At 38.4% G+C, this 5,414-nt stretch overlaps 1 long non-coding RNA gene across 1 annotated transcript; it reads left to right on the forward strand.

The window, feature by feature from the left end:
* Positions 1–2,461: 2,461 nt before the first annotated feature.
* Positions 2,462–5,034, forward strand: LOC149184185 (uncharacterized). The gene is made up of 2 exons (XR_016257757.1): positions 2,462–4,287; positions 4,441–5,034. It is a non-coding gene; the product is annotated as an uncharacterized LOC149184185 (long non-coding RNA).
* The last annotated feature ends 380 nt before the right edge of the window (positions 5,035–5,414 follow it).

Here is a 5,414-nt window from a genome sequence, read left to right on the forward strand (position 1 = left end):
TGTTTAACTAAACTCCTCACTAAAAAATCCCATCAAACTCAGAAAAACTCAGAGCTATTTTGGAACTTTTCCAAGAGGAATTTCACAGTAGGCCAAGGAGCCACTGATCATATGTTCCAGAATTAATAGTAGACTTATCATTTCAAAGGGGTCGAGTAGCACTTGTTAGTGGTGCCAACTCTAGACAAAGAGAAGCCTATTTCAAGAGGTTGAGTTGGTTGTAGCTTGTCCAAAGAGGAAAAGTTTGTGTCAAAGCATCTTCAAATCAAGTTTTATCAGTTGGTGTTCTAGGTGTCAAGAGAAGACAGAATTCAGAAAATAGGGCCATTGTTATATGCATACTTTCGATTTGGACACTTCCTTGGGACCATGCCTATGGATACCTGTAGCAGCTTATCTTAAAGGAGCTGAGTTGGTTTAAGAGACATTTGCATATCAGTCATAGTTGCTTGTTGTGTGTTGAGGACGAATTTCAGGGAACAAACTTATCCTTATTACTGTGCAAACTCGCGATTGTTCCAGGTTCCTTTATCAATACAACACTTCTTTGCCTTGCTTCCTTGATTCATTTGCTGCACATTTATAAAGGATATTGCTGTGTACTGTGAGTGGGTATTACTTTTTTTGCATTGAGTTCATAGTTGTGATCAGTGTAATTTTGACAATGAATAAAATAGCCAGAATTGGTGAAGTATTGGAGTTCTTAAAAACTCTGATACATTCCTCGGATCATGGTACAGTAAGAATAAGCAAAGCTTCTCTTGTTGACATTAGAACCTGTTTGCATAATGTACAAGAGAATATTGAATTTTTGCAGCTTGAGACAAAGCTACAGTAGGAAGAATTACAGCAGTGGAGTCATCATTCTGAACCTGTTTCTGTTCAGAAGATTGAAACAGACTCCCATAAACAACAAGACAATAATGTTACAGTTCATTCAGATTTAGTACCCCATAAAGCAGCAGTTGTACATGCAGATGCAGAAACTCAGTCTGCAATTCCCAAGCCCATCATCAGACCTTGGGAACAGCTTGTCCACAACAAGCACAAAAACGGTCTTGGATATGACAAGGACTTGTGATTTCATATTCCAAACTACTCAAAACCCATTCAGTTTCAGAGTGCTGGATTCATTCATGACAGTTCACCTGTTCCTTATGACAGTTCAGCTTCAGTTGTTCCAGACTCTGCCCCTCTTCCAACAACAACAACAACAACAACAACAACAGATTGTGAAATGCCAACACTGTGACTGAGTTGGCCATCTGAAAGATCACTGTTTTGATCTTCATCCATGTAAGCACTGTCATAAAACCAGTCATTCTTCAAACATATGCTTCAAAAACAAACGCCCTGCAAGAACAAAGATTCATCTTGGATGGATCGCTTCTTGGCAATGGGCATCAACAGCGAAGAAGATATTCCAAACGCATGTCAGAACTTGTTCCAGAGTATTAAACAATCTTGCAGTTGAGTTTTCTCCATCATCTCACCTTGTATCTGACAGGGGGGGAAATGATGGTCATCTACAAGCTTCAAAGTCACATCAAGCGAGCCTGAGCCACAACCTGCCACACCAGTTTCAGAGTTGTAGCCAGAGACAAAGATGCCCCTGAGCATGCCTTCAGTTTGTAATCTGGGACACTTCCTCTAGCAGAAGACTTCAGCTTCTTGCCAGTTTTGGAAGAATTCCAAGAACAAAATTGAGAACACTTCCTCTAGCAGAAGACTTCATCTTCTTGCCAGTTTTGGAAGAGTTCCAGGAATTGCATTAATCATTCCAGAGTTGTTGGTCATCCTTAAACCATCACAGGTTGAGACTTCCCTTTTTAGGTTGAAGTTTTCACTTTTGAGACCTCCCTTTTATGGTTGAAGGTTTCCCTCTTCAAATCAATAGGAGCACTTCCTCTAGTAGAAGACTTCAACTTCTTGCTAGTTTTGGAAGAGTTTCGGGAACTGCACTAAGCGTTCCAGTGTTGGTGGTCATCCTTAAACCACCGCCCTTTATACCAACATTTTAGAGAGCACATTCAGCCTAGTGCTGCCATGCATTTTTGCACATTTTGTATTATAGCTCTCTACTTGGACTCATACATAACCCTTCGGATTAAGGGGGGGAATGTTGGACACCTAATCCTCAATGGGTTAGTGTGGAAGCCGAATGGACAAAAGGAGTCCAAGAGACCTTGGGATTGTCGAATTCAGGCTTCTGTGATCCATATCAATTTATGAGAGATTCTTCAATGTAAATCACATAGAATATAATTTGTCGACGCGTTTCGAACCAACTAGTGTGGTTCATTGTCAGGACAAGTTGAAGAAATAGATCTAGCTATGCAATTTAAATAGTATGAGCAGAGACCCCCAACGGCTATCTTATCCAACGACTAATTTTGACTATGGGACCAGAGTTAAAAAGTCAAAAGAATATAACTATATTATTTTGACTTTTTAACTCTGGTCCCATAGTCAAAATTAGCCGTTGGATAAGATAGCCGTTGGGGGTCTCTGCTCATACTATTTAAATTGCATAGCTAGATCTATTTCTTCAACTTGTCCTGACGATGAACCACACTAGTTGGTTCAAAACGCGTCGACAAATGATATTCTATGTGATTTACGTTGAAGAATCTCTCATAAATAGACCTTGGGATGTGAAACCCAACGGTCACAACAATGTACTAGAAATGTATATCAGTTGTTAATAAAAATTGTATTGTCATGTTTTATCCTTCACATTATTCTTGCTGCCCATGTGTGTTTAACAGGGTCTAAGAAGGTTGAGGAACTAGTGCGTGTTCATTCGAACCTTCGCCTTCTGTCACACAAGAGTGACGAATACAAATTTGGGCCCACCAAACTATGGGATTTGGAACCAGAGTTACCTGACTTGGATATGATGTTGAATGCCTTGTCTCATATGACTTTGTTTGATGAGGAGGCACCAATAGTTGGAACTTCAAGTGGACATGGCAGCAATGTTCCCACTCTTGGAGAGGACGTGGATCTTAATTACATGGATTAAGACATTTGATGATATGTAAATGTAATTTATCTGACTTGGATACGACGTTGAATGCCTTGTCTCATATGACTTTGTTTGATGAGGAGGCACCAATAGTTGGATCTTCAAGTGGACATGATAGCGATGTTCCCACTCTTGGAGAGGATGTGGATCTTAATTACATGGATTAAGACATTTGATGATATGTAAATGTAATTTATGATGATGTTTTAAACATTTCAACAATGAACATTGAATACCATTGTATGTCATATGATAGTAGATTGTCAGTCATAGTTCATTTTGTACTTTGTACTATGTAGTGTGTATTATTAATTTTGGTGATGATGTTGATGATTGAAATTTGAAACAGAACTTGATGATATGTTGAATGTTATAATATTCATTGATGACGATGACAATGTTTATGCTGAATTGATGATGATGATTTGTTTATGTTGAATTTATGATGGTGATTATGTATTTTTAAACATAGAATCTAGATTCTAAAAGATGAATGGTAATATGAAATTTTTATTTGATCTTTTATATATATATTAATCTTGCCATATCGTATTTGGATTTTTTGAAAATTTTTCGTATCCATTTCAAACCCTATATCCGTATCCGTTCCCATATCCGTTTCAGTGCAACTTAGGTTTGCATGCCTTATGATTTGTTGCTGAATGTTGATTTAATGTTTTCTCTCAGTAAATTTGTCTCTCCTAGGATTCTTCCATTTTATGTAGACTTTGGAAAATCATTTATGGTCTCAAACAAGCCCCTTGGGTTTGGTATGCCAAGATGGATTCCATGCCTCTTTCTCTTGGATTCTCTTGATGTCATTCCATTCTGAATAAAATATCTACTTCTGTGACAACGATTCTCTGTTGTTTGTGGTCTTATATGTAGATGATCTTTTCATCATAGGCAATTCCTCAACATCCATTGCTGCTTTGAAAATTGCCTTACATGACAGGTTTGGCACAATACAACTATGCTATTGATCTGCTCATGATTTTTGGCTAACTGCAAAGCATGCTGCGACTCCTTTTTTATCCTGCATCATACTTGAGGCACATTGCTTTTCATCTTTGGTTGACAACACCTTATATTGCAGGCTAGGTGGGATCCTTTTGTTTATGCTAGGCCGAACATTTCATATGCTATGAGTATTGTTTCCTAGTTTATGCAGGAGTCCCATGAGTTGCATTGGAAGGAAGCTAAGCAGATTCTCCATTACATCCAAGGAACTCACGGGTTTAAGATTCATTATGCAACAGGTATGGACCTTGATTGTAGGGTATATAAATTTTGATCTGGTGGATGGTGCTACAGATTAGAAATCCACTTTAGGCTGCCTTTTCTCTCTTAGTTTTGGTCCGATTTGTTGTTTGAGCAAGAAGCAATCTACTATTGTTCTATCTACCATATAGGCTGATTATGGAGTTGTCAACGCCACCATTGAGGCCATTTGTCATTTTTTGTGACAATCAAAGTACCATTCAGATCTCATGAGATCCAGTTCACCGGCAACAGATCAAGCACTTTCAAGTTGCACTTCATTTGGGAGCTCATCAATGGACAGGTTACTGATCTCAGATACCATCCGACTACGGAGCAGATTCTTGACATCTTCACCAAACCTTTTACAGAGAATGTGTTTTTTTATCTATGAGCTTTCTTGGGGTTGTGGGAGGCTTCTTCTCCAAAGTGGGCTACTTAAGTCTTCTCTTCTTTTTCCTCTCCCAGTGGGGATTCTCCATTGGGATTTCCCCCTTAATCTTTTTTTTCTTTTTCTTTGTACATGGGTACCTCATATGGCTTTAATTTGCTGGGAACCCTCTCTTCATTGCCTCATGTGCACCTAAGTTGCACTTATGTGGGGGTGTTGGTGCATATGGTGCATGCTGCTGTTTACATTAGCGCACTTGCTGTTCTCATTGGCGCTTTCGTGCACATTGAACAAGTTAAGCTTACTTTGCTTTGCTTGGCTTGCTTTCCCTTGCTTTATGGAAAAAATTGTCATATGCGCAGCTTTTGTTGATGTTCCCCTAGTTCATAAAAGCAAGCTCATAGGATTTGTATTGCGTCCATTATTTATCTTACTGAATGAAAGTTAATGAGATAGAGCAATACATTTTTGCAGTAATCTGGTTTTACTTCTCTGGTCTGCGTGCTGTCTTTTAGACTCTATATCTTGGGTGGTTGTGAACTAAAGGCAGCGTGGTTCTGCAGCTTGGTTATTTAGAAAAATCTCACACAGACCAATTTTGTTTTGGCTAAGATTTACATGTGTTATTTAAACTGCTCTTAAGTTTAATTTGTGTGTCATATTTGGAATATATATTTACTGTTATTATTCTACTTTTGCTGAATTTACTGCTTTTATTATACTTACATCTGCTAT

Source organism: Pinus tabuliformis, chromosome 3_2 (assembly GCF_031772625.1).
Source record: "Pinus tabuliformis cultivar Carrire ecotype Pingquan chromosome 3_2, CPIR1, whole genome shotgun sequence".
Taxonomy (NCBI): domain Eukaryota; kingdom Viridiplantae; phylum Streptophyta; class Pinopsida; order Pinales; family Pinaceae; genus Pinus; species Pinus tabuliformis.